This window comes from Dromaius novaehollandiae, chromosome 2 (assembly GCF_036370855.1).
Source record: "Dromaius novaehollandiae isolate bDroNov1 chromosome 2, bDroNov1.hap1, whole genome shotgun sequence".
Classification (NCBI taxonomy): domain Eukaryota; kingdom Metazoa; phylum Chordata; class Aves; order Casuariiformes; family Dromaiidae; genus Dromaius; species Dromaius novaehollandiae.
Window position 1 is genome coordinate 77,253,533 of NC_088099.1, and position 17,292 is coordinate 77,270,824.

At 37.5% G+C, this 17,292-nt stretch overlaps 1 long non-coding RNA gene across 1 annotated transcript; it reads left to right on the plus strand.

Moving 5' to 3' along the window:
* Positions 1-342: 342 nt before the first annotated feature.
* LOC112988256 (uncharacterized) lies at positions 343-16,836 on the plus strand. The gene is made up of 3 exons (XR_003260483.2): positions 343-514; positions 6,065-6,235; positions 15,464-16,836. It is a non-coding gene; the product is annotated as an uncharacterized LOC112988256 (long non-coding RNA).
* Positions 16,837-17,292: the final 456 nt, after the last annotated feature.

Here is a 17,292-nt window from a genome sequence, read left to right on the forward strand (position 1 = left end):
CAAACCTGTGAGCACCAACGCCCTAGTCAAATTCTGGCTTTAACCATATAATTTTCATGTGCATAAATTGTTCTTACAAGAAAAATATCCCAGAAGGCAGCTTTTGCAAATGAGCAAATATCTGGTTAATGTGCCAGATGTAGAGAAAACTAAATCTAGGGTATGAAAATGGAAGAGAAAGCTCTTCTCTTCCCCTTTGTTTGCAGAAAAGTGGTAAAACCACTCCATCTCAATCTGCTAATTTTTGTTGCTAGAGGTAAGCTTTTAAAAAGAAAAAAACATTTGTTATCCCTGAGGCAATAGCAATTAAATACGTGGCACCTGCATAGTCAAGGTTGAAACACAAGTAAATAGAACTCGCCCCCTTTTTCTGGGGACAACAGGGCATTCACCCACTTCTTGTTTGTGTCAGAGTTCATCCACCTTTTCATTTTCTACTTTGCTGCTGCTGTGTGAGAATTGATATTTGGGCCTGAGACAACTACAGGATGTCTAGTATTTCTGGCTGTAACAGGTGAGGAAAAGCATGTCAAAGCCAGTAATATCTTTGCTGTTCTACATTCCATTTAGAGGTGGACTAGGCTAGTCCAAAATGAAGAGAGAGATCCCTTTTAACGTCCTCGCAATGCTGAACAAGCAGGATGAATAGTCACACTCAAGAGCACAGCGCATGTGGTGACTAACTGATTTGGTTCAGACTGACCAATGCATTTTGTTATGTGTGGTAACTATGACTGTTCTAATTAACCAAATACCTGCTATGCAATTTCTGATGATGGGGTGTTTGATGTCAGATTGTTTGCAGGGAAAATGTAAAATGAAGCAGAGGAGAGAAGACGACCTGAGATCGAATAGATACTCAACTGGCAAACTTAAGTAGCTTTCACTGAAAATTATCTTGAAAGGAGTGTAATGACAATGTTTCTTGTTGTTTTTTTTTTTTTTTTTTATCTCCAGCATGATTTTTTTAAAGCAAAAGGCAATAAAGCAGTTAAAAAAAATCTGCAATGTCCATGATGTAAGTAGCAAAAAAGTCAAAGATTTTAAAAGAAAATAAGAAAATAAGAAATAAGAAATTGTTTGTTCACCTGCCTGTGACACCTAGTTTTGAAACTCAAAGCTAGTTCCAAAGCTTCTGCATTTCCTTTTAAAAAGCTTAAAACAAATATTTTTAATATTGCTATTTAAAATTATGTGCTGTCTCCTTGAAAGGACAGAAAGACAGGTCTTTATAGAGATTATAGTAGGTATTCCTTTTTTGTAACTTTACATTTATAGCATCTTTTTTTGAAAACTGTCATATTCTTTGTGAAATTTTCTGGGCAACAGGTGGCCAGAAACAAATTAGTTTTGCAACAAAAGAAATAATTCCTATGGATTTCCTGATATATGCAATGAACTGAAATTTAATGACGCTGCTATTAATTGATTCATCAAGCTTATATTCCTCACTTACCTATAAATCCTTTAAAATATATGTATTTTCTAATAATGTTCACTTTTCTTGCGGAGTACTTATTACTGCTAACATCAAGTTGGCTTAAAGTAAATAATTCAAGGATTGTTATTATAGCTAAGGTTTAATATTGAAATTGTTCATAATGTATGTATATAGAAATTACTGTGACCCGTGGTTTATCTGACTAGCTCAAGAGACAAAAAGTTGATGCTTGTCAGTGTACAACTTCTTTAAATTGCTATAGTTCTGTTAAGGCTAAAGGAGTTACAGCAGTAAATGTGAAATATATATAACGCAAATGCAAGCCAAAAATAATTCTGTGTGGCAAACCAAACAGGACTTTATCCCTGTCTTTCATCTAATCAGATTTTAAATGTATCCTGAATTATGTAACCTACCTCTTTAAGCTCAATTCTGGTAAAATGACTCTGCAATAGTAGAGCAAAAAAGAGGGGAGGAAAATGTTAAGCTGCAGTTTAAGACTTGTTTATGGAATTAAGTATAGCAATGAAATTAATAGAAATTCAAGAAATGCGAAGTCCTGCACCTGGGAGGGAAGAACCCCATGCAAGACTGCAGGCTGGGGACAGAGAGAAGGGGGAGCAGATCTGCAGAAAAGCACCTGAGGGTCCTCGTGGGCAGCAAGCTGGACATGAGCCAGCAGCATGCCCTGGCAGCAAGGATGGCCAACAGCATCCCGGGCTGTACTAACAGGAATATAGCCAGGTGACGGAAGGAAGTGATGATTCCTCTTTTCTCAGCACTTGTTAGACGACATCTACAATACTGTGTCCAGTTTTGGGCTCCCCAGTACAAGAAGGACGTCGATAAACTGGAGAGAACTCAGCAGCGGGCCATAACCAAGGGACTAGAGCACTTGCTCTGTGTGGAGAGGCTGAGGGAATGGGATTAGTTCAGCCTGGGGAAGAGATGGCTTTGGGGACACCTAATAGCATTTCTGTAGCTATGAGGAGATCATCAAGAAGATGGGGTGAAGCTCTTCTCAGTGGTGCATGGTGGAAGGACAAGAGACAACAAGCATAAGCAGAAACAAGAGAGGTTCAAACTGGCTATAAGTACTGGGTATAAAAAGTACTGGGTATAAAAACCTTTTCACCACGAGGACAGTCAGGTATTGGTACAGATTGCCCAGAGAGGTTGGGGAGTCTCTATCCTTGGAGAATTTTGAGCTCTGACTGGATTAAGTCCTGAGTAATCTTATCTGACCACATAGCTGATCCTGCTTGGAGGAGGTTGGACTGGGTGACCTCTTGAGGTTCCATCTAACCTGAATTGTCTTATGATTCTATGTGATTTTATTATAGCAGTCACTTTCTTTTCAGTAAGTTTGAAGAACTGTGGAAAAAAAGTATTTTTTCAAAGTTTACATTATGTCTCATTTCAATCTTAAGTACTTTTTTTTTATTTGTGCTAAATATGATTTGATATACATGAAACAAATTGTGTCTGACACAGAAGACTTTAAAGTTTTTGAGTCTATGATCACAAGACATTTTGATAATTACCTATTTTTCCCCAAGTACAAATACTGCCCTGCTCATTTGGGCAAATATTTATTCCTCTCCCCCATTTTAATTCGAGATGAAATGAATAAAGTGTGACTTGCTAACAAGTAAATAGTTATTTTACATACTGTGTATAATTTGAAAATAAAAAGTAATTTTTGAATTGAATGGATTACTTGTGTTCAACCACTATTCATTATCTATTTTCATTTTATATCTTGGCTGTTTGAGAGGACCTAAGAATACATTCCTCAAGTTGGTGTTAGATGCAGTTATTACATTTTCTGGTTTTTAAAGTTCTTGAACAGCCCTTACAATAGCCTCATGTGAGCTAAAAATAAACTTCAGACTGTTCATATTAATTGGGTAATAACAGGCTACAGAAAAAGGCAGTATCCAGCTATGATGAAAACAGGAAGTTCTTTACACAAGCTGCCCTTTCCAGATAGGTATGAATTCTTAAAGGCTTAACTAAAATAATAATCCCTCAAAGTTTTTAATAAAAGTAGAGAGTTGCCTATTGTTCACAGCTCAGTGGAGAGAAAAAACATGTACCCCAGTACATTGTGAAAGATTTTCTGTGTTCTGGGAAACAATGCTATTTCTATTTAGTTATTAGTAAACCTGATTTCAATTTTAAGTCCTGCAATGGATCTGCAAAAAGGTATCTTAGCCCTATCCAGCAAAGCTTTAAGCCTGGGAACGTGGTGGATTGCAATGCAGAAGCTGCCTCTGGTTGACTGGGGTCAGAACAGAGTGCTGAAATCTTGTCATGGATGTTGAAGCTTTCTGTGCATCAGCATTTTTCAGTAAACCACATTTCTCCTCCAAAGCAGTAGTGGCCTTTCCACCTTCTCTAGAGGATCAGAGACGGCAACATGGCTCTTCCCTAAGAAGCAGCAACTGAAGCAATAGCTAGATCTAGACCACACTCAGAGAGGTTTTGCTAGAGACACGCTACTATTTCAATGGTAAGAAATAGTTAAAAGAAATAACCCTAAAGAAGGCCTGGGTTTTGGAAGCAAGAAGCCTAAAGCCAATAGGCTGAGTGAAACAACAGAGACGAAGGGTGGGAGACAGAAGTGCATTCACCACATTCTGCTTCTGTTACCAAGTCCTTCTAGGTTGGTATCTCAGACTAGATAAAAACCCCACATGAGGAATGGTATACTTCACCATTTCTAGAGCTATTGTTTCCAGTTTTCTTCAGGTTTAGGTAGACATCTGATCATTTCCTCCCTGGTCACATTTTCATGTTTTACTTTGCAGTCAACAAGAACTATACGCGTGCGCGCATGCTTGTGTGTGTATGTACATTTTTAGTAAAAGCTTTGTGTCTAGCAATTAATCTCATGATTCAAGCCACTGGGACTCTAAGGCCTATAGTACATGTGTTTTAAGTAAGCTTTGACCTAAATAGAAAGTAGTTAAATTTTTATGGGTGTTGAGCATTTGCAGTCTTTTTGACTTCAAGGATAAGCAGCAATTCCAAAGGTCAGGCCATTTTTATTTATATAAAAATATATGCGTTAGTGGAAAAAGTTTTGTCCTTCCTGCTTGTCTTTCCATACAATAGGTTCTGCCTTTCCAGAACCCACAGCTGGACTTAACTGGTAGAATGCAAATCTATACCAGATTATTGCAAAATCTTTCACTGGATGACCAAAAAACAGAGTAAAATATATAAATTATATGTTATAGAAATGTAGTATATATTACATAAAACATATAATAAAGTATATATTTTCTGAGGGAACTGGGTAGTTCATGATCATAATCATAATACAACAATTTACCCCCTTTTTTTTTGTGCCAGACAACAGAATGGGAACTCAGGGTTGACTTCTGCTAGCCTATGAAATTAACTCGTGTTAGATTAAGCTCTGTGAAGAAGAATAGAAAATGTGCCATTCCACAAAGCCATATTGCATGTGATTTAAGGATAGAGAATTCTGCTCTTCTGACGGCATAATGAAATACAAGATTAAATTAAGTCAAATGCCAAAGTTAATTTGTGTTTCACTATTTCCTAATCTGTGCCTGACAGCCCATGGTGCTGTCAGTCCTTTCCTAACACTGTGTGATAGACAGTGAGGCTACAATATTAAACATGCCTGGAAATGTCCCAAGCCACTGAGGCCATCTCAGCCCTCTAATGCCCAGTAGATCAAATTTTGCCATCCAAAATCTTACTCCCTCACTTTCTTCATGCCAGAGATATTTTCTTTGAACAGAATGCCTATTGAAATCTAACATTTAAATGATTGCATGGACTGTTTATTTATTTACTTTGTTATTAACAATCATGTTACTGAGTGATAAGACTTTTAAAATAGAATTTTTAGAGGGTAAACTTAGTCTATGTGGAAATCTCATTATGGCCTTACAGATAGCGAATATTACAAATGCACTCCTTTTTCTATCACAATTAGTTTTAGGATTTACCACTGAAGATAAGACAGCAATAGGAAGAAGGAAACTGTAAAAAATTAACCATCATGGAATGACCTGTCTCTGTGCTAGCAAACTCTCTTACCCTGTGGAAGGTGCTGTTAATTTGCAAGTAGGGAAGCTGTCTGCCAGGGTTATTTCTTTGCTCTGAGTTTGTCTCTACGTTCCTTGGCAGAGGGAAAGGCTGGCCAAGGCGATGCCCACTGAGGAAAGCAAAGACTACGCCACCTCAGCACACCTGTGTATGCTCGAGGTGGGAGAAGGTCCCAGCCTGCAGGGAAAAGCAGTGAGAAGAGGCTCATGGCAAGGGTCTGGGAGTCTGCAGCTGCAGGGGAAAGGTATCTGTGAGGAGCAGGTGTGCAGTCAGGCTGGTGATGTGAGAGGAAGAGAAGCTTCCTAGGGACCTGTGGGGCCCAGGCCCTCTCTACTGCTATTGCCACTGAGTGGACTGAAGCTGAGCATGGAAGCAAGGACCTGGTACATGGTAAGCTGGGGTGGGGGAAGCTGTTTATAAACTGTTTTCATTGTTGTTCTATCTCATACAGCCACTATGAATTTTCTCTATTTAAAAAGTTCAGTATTCCATTTTTGAGTCTTTTTTTTTTTTTTTTTTTTTTTTGAATTTAAGAGCTTTTGGTCTTCTTTGGAGAGCCCACTCTGAAGAAAAGGTCTAGCTAGATCTGCCTTGAAGCTCTGGTTGGTCTAGGGTGCTGCAGCCCACCCAAGAAATGTAGAGAAGATGTTTTTCCTCAGCCCCTTCTTCTTCTTGACTGCTAGTAAAGAGCACTTGTGCGCACAAGTGAGTATCCAGTGCATGCAGCTTCCCTCTGTATGCACCAAATGCTATTTTGAGTACACCGATACGGTGTTCTGGATGTAGGATCACCTTAATTGCATTTGGGGGGTTCAAACTTTCTTTGATATGCTAACAGGATAAATTACAGCAGCTTAAGCATGCCAGGTTGGAGAAGTGTCATTTTCTTAGGTCAGGACCCAGCCAGCCAGCAGTGATAGAGGATGTTGCCTGCCTGAGTAGGGGCATGCCTCAGCCTAGCCATGGCTGTCCTTGTGTCTTGTCGTACTGACTGATCACTGGTGTCTTTTCACCACTCTTTTCCTTGCATCACTGGGATGCCAGCTGTACCTCTGGGGAAGCTCTCACCCACCTTTCAGGGAGTACACTCTTTCAGAGCATGGCCCTGCCTCTGAGGCCTTTTATAGGAATCTGTGTGTATGTGGTAAACATGGTACGACACAATTCTGTCTCACCCAGCATTTTCAGCATGTGTTTGCATGAGAAAAGAAATGTCAGTGTGTATTTTCCCTGCTAAATGAAATCATGTTAGGCTTTTATGTTTGCTCTGACTTGGATGCTTTTTATCTAATTCTGCCCATCCAATAAAATGATCTCTGAAATTAAGATGTTTGAAAGTCAGAATTGACTATTTCCACTCAGCAGGATAGAACACAGTCATATTATCAAATAATGATGATGTTGATTTACTGTTAACAAATTCTTCATGGAAGCTAAACACATTAGACAGTCTATGCAGATGATACTGGTATAAACCCAGACCAACGGACAAACCATTGTCATTATGATCTTATCACACACTTATAATTCTCAAACTGGAAAAGAACTGGTACTTCATGTATTAATTAAATGACTGTCTGGTCCTCAAAGGCTTAGTATCGTGTTTCAGAAATAAATAACTCTCATAATTCTTGCTATATATGACTGGAGAAGGCTTCTTTGTAAACTTAAGATAAGGTTTCCTGTGGAATCTCCTCAGATTTAAAAATTGGAAGTCACGTCATTCCCTACTTGTTTTGGCTATGTTTAGCTTGTGGATTACAATGAGTATTTCCACTTTTAACCACTTCCTGCTCCAGCGTATTTCTGTTTGCTGCTGCTCTAGCTGTACTAAGTCCCAGCTTGGACTGCTGTGTCGAGTGCAAACACCTGGGAAGATGCAGTTCTCTAAAGCTTAAAGCCTGGTGTGAGACACCTCCAAAGGAAGGGAAGGGGGAGAAGACAATGCCATGTATACAGAATTATCACAGAGGCTTGTTGGTCTGATGTCCTTTTGGCATGTAGCACTTTATTTACATTAAAAACATTTAGTTTTAAAATTTTGTGAAGTAAAATTTCATGGTAGCAATATGGAAAAGAGATTTGTTGGGATTTATTATAGAGGAGAAAAAAAGAGAGGAAAGCTGGGAAAAGGTGAAGGGATGATATAGAGCATGTTGCTTTAGGGACAGGGACAATAAAACTGAATGGCTGTTGTGTCACAGAGACTCCTGGAGGAGGAGAAGAAGGTGCCTAGCTAGCGATCAGGTGTGACACAGTTCAGTGACAGATCTGAACATGTGTCCCAGCTCTTGCTGCTCCCCATCTGCAGTAAGAGAAAGAGGCTGCTGGATTTCTGGCCCCAGGATTTCTCTCTGATTCTTTGTCTTCTTTGTTTGCACTTTATTAATTCCTGTCTCCTAACAGATAATATTACAGCATCCCCTTTATTTCGTTAGATTGCCAAAACCTTTGGTGACACAGAATGGCAATGCTTGTGATGGTCATTTAGGTTCTTCTTTGCATTTTCATACTGTTCAGATTCAGGACGTTAACCTATTTAGATCGGCATATGTGGGAACACAGCTGCTGAAAATTTCTTCGAAGGGTCTTTTTTAACTACTGAGGAAGTTGAGATGTAACTGGAAAAAGAACTTCACTAGATCTCTTTACCTTCTTTTGTCCTTGCATAGAATTTCCTTTTCAATTGATGGTTGGTTTTGAAGGGTTGGAGAGTTCTCCACTCCCCCATCTGGCTTCATAAACCATAATTAAGGTGCAAAGACTTCAGGCCTTAAGCTAAGATGGCACAATCATGGTGGTTTTGACAGATAAACACGGTGAAAATGTCAGATAAGAACATTGTGGGCGAGGTCCTGTCCATAAAGACCTTTTTTGTTGTCTCTTGCTGCCTGAGAACACTGAGCAGGGAGAGAAGAGGAGACCTTTCTGACTGCAGATGCTTCTGCTTTGCAGAATGCCTGTGTGAAACAGTGCTATAGTGTATTGTGGGAGAAAGGACAAAAAAGTTCTCAGCCACTGCTAGGAAGGAATGGGATTGGACAACAAAAGAAAGGTGAGGGCACAAAGAAAATCGTGGGATGGGAAAGGGAACATGTGGAAGGAGTAGAGCTAAAAATAGAGATGCAACTGATAATCAGAATTGTAACATGTTAGGGTAGAGCTGGGGGGGAATAGCTACTGTTTTTCAAGGTAACTTCAAAGTAAACTGAAGTCAAGGCAGGACTAAAGCAATTATTTACTTTATATATACACTTTTATATCTACTTTATATATGACCCCTTGATAAACTTCACCAAAATTAAAAAAAAATCCTTAAAAAATGCAATCTGAAATGTCAACAATAGCATGAAAATTTTGAATAAAATGACAATTTTCTGAAAAAATTATCATGCTGGTTGTAAAGCTTTTTTTTTGCGAAATTGTTTATTAGAAAAAATTTGTGGCAATCTCCTCTTATTATATTACCTAGTTTTGCTGATGGCAGTGCAGGCTCATTCCCAAATTGATGTGGTTTCTAGTGTTTACCTAATCCACTATTAAATGTTCTCCCATTTAATTCACTTTCACAGGACAGTGAAAGTTTTCCTTACTATTAAGCTTCAATTTATGTCACTTAATTATTTCCTTGTTATTTGTGTAATACTCTTGTATCTCTCTAAATAATTCTGCTAATGAAACATTTCAGAATTTACACATTCTAAAGAGTTGTAGTAGATGTAATCATAACTTAACTGTCATTTAGCCAGCACTCTACACGTATTTCTCTTTTCATTTTTTCTCTTAGTTTAGTGTCCCGTAATTATATTTGTAGCTTTTCTTTGACCTTAATCCAATTTGTCTACTTTTTAGGGGTAATTAGATGCTGATAGCATAAACACATTTGGTCAAATTCCGCGTGTTATGTGAAGAAGCATCTCCTTTTGTTTCTTTGAACCCATCTCCTGCTAGCTTCTCTTAATGGCCTCTACTTCTTGTGAATGAAAAGGCAGTGAGCCACCTTCCCTGTATCACCTGTGGTGTGATTATTTTATATTCTGTAACTGTTTTGTCGTTCCTTTCTCTTTGCTTCTAAAGTTATTTGTACTGTTATTTTTGTATGGGAAAGAAGTTAGGTTTGTTCCACTAGTGACTGCTGGAACAGTATGCTTTCCTTTCTTCAGGAGTTGAGCTATCTCTGGTTTTCACTGATCTTCTAGTGTTTCTTTAGTTATAATTCTCTGTGTAATGACTTTAACAGTTTCTAATGCTTGCCTCTCATCTATGAGTATACACACACCTAATCTGTCAAAATAATATTAATGTGGCAAAGTGAAAATCTTAAAAAGAAAGGAAACACAGAGCATCAGTTGCCTGGGCAACATTAACTTTGACCTCTTTCACTTATACAAAGTATCTTTAATTTATGATCATACTCTCTCTCTTTTTTTTTTTTTACTTAGCATTCTCTCTCACTAAATGCAAGGATAGATAACACTCTGTGGTAAAAATCATTCACATTTCTTCCTTTCCTTATCCTTTAGTTGTAGCATCCTTATTTAACAGGAAGGGAAAATATCTGAGAGAGAACTTTTTATGAGGTGACATAACAACTTTTTCTGAGGTTAGGAAAACATCTGGCAGCATTCAGACTCCCTGCACCACTCCAGTCTTCAAGCTTGGCCTTGAGCATGCTTGGGAGCACATACCTCTCAGTGACCTTGCTTGCAGACCTGAGGAGTCAGAGAGCACTCCTGAACGCTAGGACCTAAACCAAAACAGACCAAAAATGAGGACTAGAAAGTATTTATCTGTTGGGTTCAGGGAGGTAAATCCTTCACTTCAGTAGAAGACAGAAGTTGGGCTTCCCATTTCTTTTATGCATAATCCTCGTACCCTTTCCAGTATGAAAATTTCAAATTGGGTATTTCAGCACAGGTTTCTGCCAGTTCACTCAATGAAATGAAGATTAATTGCTGCACTGTCTATCTGCTTCCCTTTGCAGGCCAGACTCTGGAAGATGATATGACCCATAGCACAGAAACCGTGATATGTACTATGTACAAGTGTATTGATTTTGTATGTGTTGATTTTAAGGGTCACCCTAAGGTTGTCTACAAAACTAGCAGTGGTCTCTATTGGCACTGAGCCTTCAAGGGTGGCTTTAGGTAAGGCCAGATAGCATCATGTGTGATGTGCGGATCTCTCTGATATAGTAAGCATGTACAGCTGTCATCTTGGACTGACAGTATTTAACTGTTTTCCATGTGCTGTTCCTTAACATGCCTCCATAATGTTATGCTCTCAAGCTACTTAATACATCTGTGATACTTTATAAAAAATTATTTCCTCTTCTAATCAAGAGGAGCACTTATTGCAAGTAGAACAATATTATGATGCAAGATACTCTTTGTTATTCTCTTCCCCCTGCCAAACCTTTCATTTCTCATTCTGAATTCAGTCATTATGTGGCAATTGTTTACTCAGTCAGTGAATGGCTTTGCATATGGTTACACATAAGCTCAACAGTGTTGCTCCCCCCTGCCCTCGAACCAGTCCTTGCTAAGTGCTTCATGCCCTGTTGCCTCCCTTCACTGACTCCCCGTGGAATTTTGTCTGAACTGTTGCAAAGAGCTGTTCTGCAGGAGGAACAAGCAAGGGCAACCGCCAGTGCAAGGAGCAAGGCACTCCCTTATATAAAGTTGTGTAGTTCATTTTTCAGTATTTTTGCAAAAATAGCAGACATGATGAGTGTGTAGTTTCCAAATTTGTAAATAAATCATGATTCAGTTCCACTTAGAGAATGATTCCCTCAAGTGGTAGGGATTTCTTGCATTATTGGATTTGATTCTCCAGTCTTGGATTCTTGTATAACAGCCTATGCTTTATCAAATGTGAAACAAGAACCTGAAGCTTTGCTTCAAGATGTGAAGCTTTTCTCTCAGTGAAAGATTATAAGGTTTCCAGGCAGAGTGGCAAAAATTAACACATGATCTGAAGGCATTTAAAAATCAAATGTTGAGAACTGGTCTATCATAGAGAAGCTTGAAAAGAAACAAAACCTGTAACTACTAGAGGCTATCATGAGTGTTTCGTTTTTTTGTTTACTGTGAGATAATTAAAGGAATTCTCTGATAAAGGTTATTCTTTCCAGCTTGTAGTCATAGAAGGATGCCAGGAAAACTGGGGAAAATTTGAATTCAATGAGCCTTGGAAAAACAAACAAGAAAAGACCCTGTCTCTATTTTGTGAACTTTTCATTAGTAAGTATTTGTGAACATTAGGGATTTCTGTAAATTCTTTCAAGCAAAGCAGACTTTTGGTCATACTATATAGTTTCATTAATGCATTTATTTAATTTTTTCTTGCTCATGGTTCTGCTATGACAGAAAAGCTTGATGTTTTGGCATCCAGTAATATTTTTGTTTAGGTCCTGTAAGCAAATGATGCTAGGCACAAAATTATTTTAATTTTGTCTAAATACATTTGGGATTCTTACTATTCATTTTGTTATTGGCACTCACAGAATCAAAACCAAATAATGTGTTTGCAATAACATCAAACAATATTTGACATTTGTTTCATTGAATGATTCAGAAAGGTATTTGACACTCTCTTGACTGTGTCTAGGAATAATTGTGAGTTTATGAAAACGAGAGTGGAATTATTCACTAAACAGCTAGTCATCTCTGAAAAGAGTATAGCAACTAGCCCCTTTCAATAAAATTTTGTTTTAACAGAAATTTATTCATTAGAGACAGGAAGTAAACAGTAGGCCTAACAATTCCTACAGAAGAAGCTACCAGGCAATGTGATTAGGCAAGATTTTATATTTTGAGCTTTACATTTCAGCTTAATCCTGTTTCATATTAGTGTGCTACCATACATAACTGCGTTTCACAGGATCCTTGAAGGGATTCAGTCTGCTGTGGAATAAACCAAACTGGTTAATTGATGTGTGTTGCTCTATCTGAGGTCACTGATGTACTGTGTATACAAATAGTAACTGCAAAGGGAGCGAATGAGGCCACGCTGAGTTATATCTAACCAGGAATTTTTAAAAACAGGTCTTGGTCTTTGTCTTGCTAAATGAAGAAAACAAGGATTATTCCAAAACATTGATCTGATGTCCTAGAAATACAGGTGGGTCTAATAGGCAGGCAAGCAAATAGTGAATTAGTTAATATGAAAAGAATAGTTGATTCTATCTGACTGATGCCACAACTCAGGAAACAATTTGTGAAGTAATGTAATTTATCTGATCATTCTTATTGATCGGGACAGGAGGACTGTAATGGGTAATGTTACTGACATGCAACAGTTAACAAAGTCTGGGACAGAGTCAGTTAAAGCTATTTGGTGAGGAGAGATGGTAACTACGTTGGGGGTTTCAGTCTGGTTAGACTGGGTTTGAAATGTCAGATCCTTATTTCATCTTGGGACTGGATTACATGTTGTTACCAATTTAAGATTTGGGAACCATGTAATATTATTCATTGTTTATAACTTACAGATAGAATGAATATGGCTTAAAGGTCATTTGCTGAAAAGATTCATCATATAAACACAGAAATAACTGGGTGATGGTTTTAGTGTCATTATTATGGTGGTGGATATTATAGTCTTCTCAGATTTTCACAGGATATTCAGTCAGACTCGTTGAAGCTGAATTTAAGTGCTGATACTTTTTGCTTGCTCCTAATGATTAAGAATAGTGGATAGGTACATACATTAAATTTCAGTGCAATTGTCCCATGGATAACTATACTGTAAAATTTATTTAGCATAGGAGAGTCCCAAATTCAGCAAGAAATAAAAGTGGCTAGGTTATTTTCTTTTTCTCATTGAATTCTATGAAAACCTGAGGAGGAATTGCATGGGCTGTGTGCTTTTGACATCATTAGAACTCAGAAGTAGAGAGCGGCATTTCCACAAATAAATATACAACTTCAGCATAAAAGAAGCTGCCAGAAAAATCTGAAAAACAATTTGCCTGACATAAAGTATCAAATGGTAAAAGTACTGCTTTGTTTTTTTTTGCTCAAGTACTGGTCTATTTCAGAGACAAGAAAAAGAGTTTGATTTTAACAGGACAACTCCAGGCATGAAACTAAACAGTGCATGAATTATTAGTTAGTTTAAGATAATGTATACAGTAAGCATTCATGTCTGGACAGACATATTCAAAACCAATTACAAGTAGCTGATACTAAAAAGAAGTTATCAGGATGCATGGGCCTTAGTGCTTTGCTTTGAGGAGGAAAAATACTGTCATACTATCCAATAAAACACTTATCATAACTGATACTGATTGCCCTAACCTTACTCTGCAGAAAGCAGTATGGGAAGTTGCTACTCTCTCCCTGCTTCTGCGCCTGGCACATGAATGCCTAGCCAAGGAGATTGGTTGATATTTTGGCATAGAAAGCACCACATTCTCTCCTGCCAAATCTAGATAGTTTGTATATGCAGGTGAAGTGTTACTCTCATTGGCTTTTGGGATATCATTCTCAGTCTCCTATAAATCCTCACATGTGCAGGAAAATAGGAAAAATCTGTCCTTTTTAATAAGTGCAGATATTTATTTGTGCCCATCCACAGATATACCACATATTTATGGCATATTGATATTCTGGCTTGCAATATGAAGGCGGTTACTTTCTTATGACATTTAACCTGACACTCAAAAATTGCAGCCTCTACTTTCTTACTGATAGGTCCTAAAGAGGAATTATGAATGAGTTAAAATCTACTGTAATTTCTTTCCATGCATTCCTTCTGTGAAGGAATGATGGAAAAATAGGCTTTACAAATAATCTCAGAGTCATGGAAAGTATCATTTATAGTGAAATCTAACACTTTTTAAAAAAGTTTTTTATTCATATCTGCCATTTTTTCGTAAGTAAGCACTACTGACACATATTTAGAGGCATTCCTACCTTGCCCCTTCTTTAACTCAACAATTTTCATTTGGAGAAATGTAATCGTTGCTGGAGACTGACTCCCAGAACTGAATTTACTATTTGGTGCATTGTCAGATTCATGAGTTTTGCCCAGTGTTTATCATACCTAAAATTGTTTCAGCAAAGTCTACTGGATTTTATTTAAATGTAAGAGACTGAATCTCACTTACGCAAATATATACTGGAGAGATATACGCCTTGCTATCACATATACTGAAAGAGAATAGCTTTAGAACAAGTTTCCTCTTTAAACATTTCTTCAAATGCTTATAGTTTTGAATATCGTAGTTTACCTGTGAGTTAAGCACATTCATAGGGCTAAAATGTTATAAAAGGAGCAAAATGAATCTACCTTCCCTGAAACTTTTCAAATAACTTCCTGATTTTTTTTCTGCTTTTCTTCATGTCCAGCTAATCATTCTGTAGAATAGAAATTGATAACTATCTTGGGAGTCTTTGCTTTCTTCCGAATCTGCTAGAGGGTGGTTTCCGAAATTGTCAGATGTGCGAATTGCTCTTAGTTGAACTGTTGGGAGACACAGGCTGTGGGTCAAAGTGGTCTGTCACTTATGTAGGACTATTTTTTAATGACCATTTTGAGATTTTAAATGCACAAAAGCTTTTGGGATATACTGCAGAGCACTGAATATCCTTCTCTATGTTTCTCCATTTCCTCTATAAATTTTCTGTGTTTTTTTTTTTTTTTTTTTTTTTTTAAACCTTCTCCATGATTTGTGGGGCTCAGGGTAAATGCAGTTTTCAGGTATTTCAGCATTCAGATGTTTTAAACAGTATCTCTGTTTTTCAAGAAGTCTTATTTGTGAAGTATATTTGTTGTTTTACTAATACCTTTAATATTGTCTCACCATTCAAATGCAAATCTCTGCATATTCAGAATATACTTGCATAGAAACACACTTCCATTTTTAGCTTGTCTTGCTGGAGGAATCCTTGCACTAAACAAATCTCTTCTCTTTCCCCTCTCTTCTAGGTGGGTGATGCTGCAGGGACTGCTTTTCTTGCTACCAGGCAGAAACAATGGATTGATCTACATAAGCGTCTTTCTCTCTACGGTCACTTGCCATGTGCTCTCATTTTTCTTTTTCCCTGAGCTGGGAGTTTGTTCTTCAAAAAGATAGTTTCATGTTGGCCACTTACCAGTCTTTAAAAGTGCCCAGTGTTGTGCTGTATTCAGGTTCTGTTCAGACTGACCACTTGAATTTTGTGGCTGCCAAACACACAAACAGGCCTTACTTGCGATAGGAAAATTTCCGATGTATTTGAGAACCCCAAGACAGCTAGGATCTTGCGTGGTGGAATTTAATAGTTGGTGCATGCTGTTCTAATTCAAGTGACTTTATCAAACAAATTCCTTGTGAGCAAACACAGTTGTCTGATGAATGCTGAACAGAGATGCTTTCATCGTTTGTGAGGGTTTTGTGATGCACTATCTGAATTGAAAGTTTCCTGTCAAGAAGCTGGTATTACAGATGTTTGTAATTGGGTGTGGTGCAAAAAATGATTAACCTTAAATGATCACATTTTAAATGTAAAGATTTCGATATGCGGTTTATCTTGAAGACAGAAATGGATTTACTTGCAATTTACAAACAAGAAAATTATGACACAGTATGTGAAAACAAGATAAAGCCTTCAGATAAGACATATGCCGTAAGGGAAGACTTAGTGTTCCTGCAGGGGTTAGTTCCACTATGGTAACTTTTAAGTGTGATTTTTATCTGATACTCTAGGTATTTTATAAGAAGTTTTTCCTTCCACATATTTCGATAGAAGGATCAGTTGTCTGAAAAGTTACAGATGAGCTTCTTCTGAATAGTTTTATTTATCATAACTGTTGGCTCTGGGGCCAGTAATAGAAAATTGAAAAGAACATCTATCATTTAACAATGACGTTTTTAAAAACTAGACAAATACCTGTGAGTGTTTGGCATCCAGTTTAGTTGGCTTGTGTATACAGACTTTGTGTATATGTTATTTTCAAGAACAGCTTTGCATAAATAGGAAACTGCTGTTATTCAGATTATACTTGCTTAAGACTTATAAGCTTGAAAGAGAGAAGGAATAAAACAAAAATGTCTCCTATGCTTTCTGGAAAAAGCTTGGCAATGCTTGCAAAGATGTGTGCTTGGAAAGCAATTGCTTCTGCTACCATGCATGGTACAGTTCCCAGTCTGCTCCCAAGCCAGCTCACTGACTTGTGTAGACCTTTGGATTGCCCCTTAAATGTCCTGAACAACTTGATTACATGGAAGAGATGATATACACGGAGAAGAGGTTAAAGCAAGTGTTGCCTGCAGCAAAATTAAGGTTCCCTTAATTAAACTTCAAATGACTAAATTGTATATTACATAGAATTCTCAGTCTCAGTGTCTTCTTATGCCAGTTTCCTCACTTTTTTACATTTCAAGAAATGTTCAAGCACTTCACGAGTATTAGCCTCCATTTTAGAAATATTTAGACAAAAGCATCTGGTTCCATAGTATCCTGTCTGGTAATGATACTGTGAAGACGGCCATTAAACCCAAAGAATGAGAAATGTTATACAGAAATAATATTGTTCTTGCTAAGCAGTATGATTTTACAAGAAAAAAGACCGAAGTTGAGAGCAAAATTCTCATCAATTTCAAGAGTGCTGAGATTTCATGAGCTTTCTGAATATTTAAAAAATTTTTTTAAGAACCAACAGAGAAATTATGGAATCCCCCCATTGTGAAAATTATAGTTGTGTGTTTTTTTGTGTTTTTTTTGTGTTTTTTTTGTGGTTTTTTTGTGGTTTTTTTGTGGTTTTTTTGTGGGTTT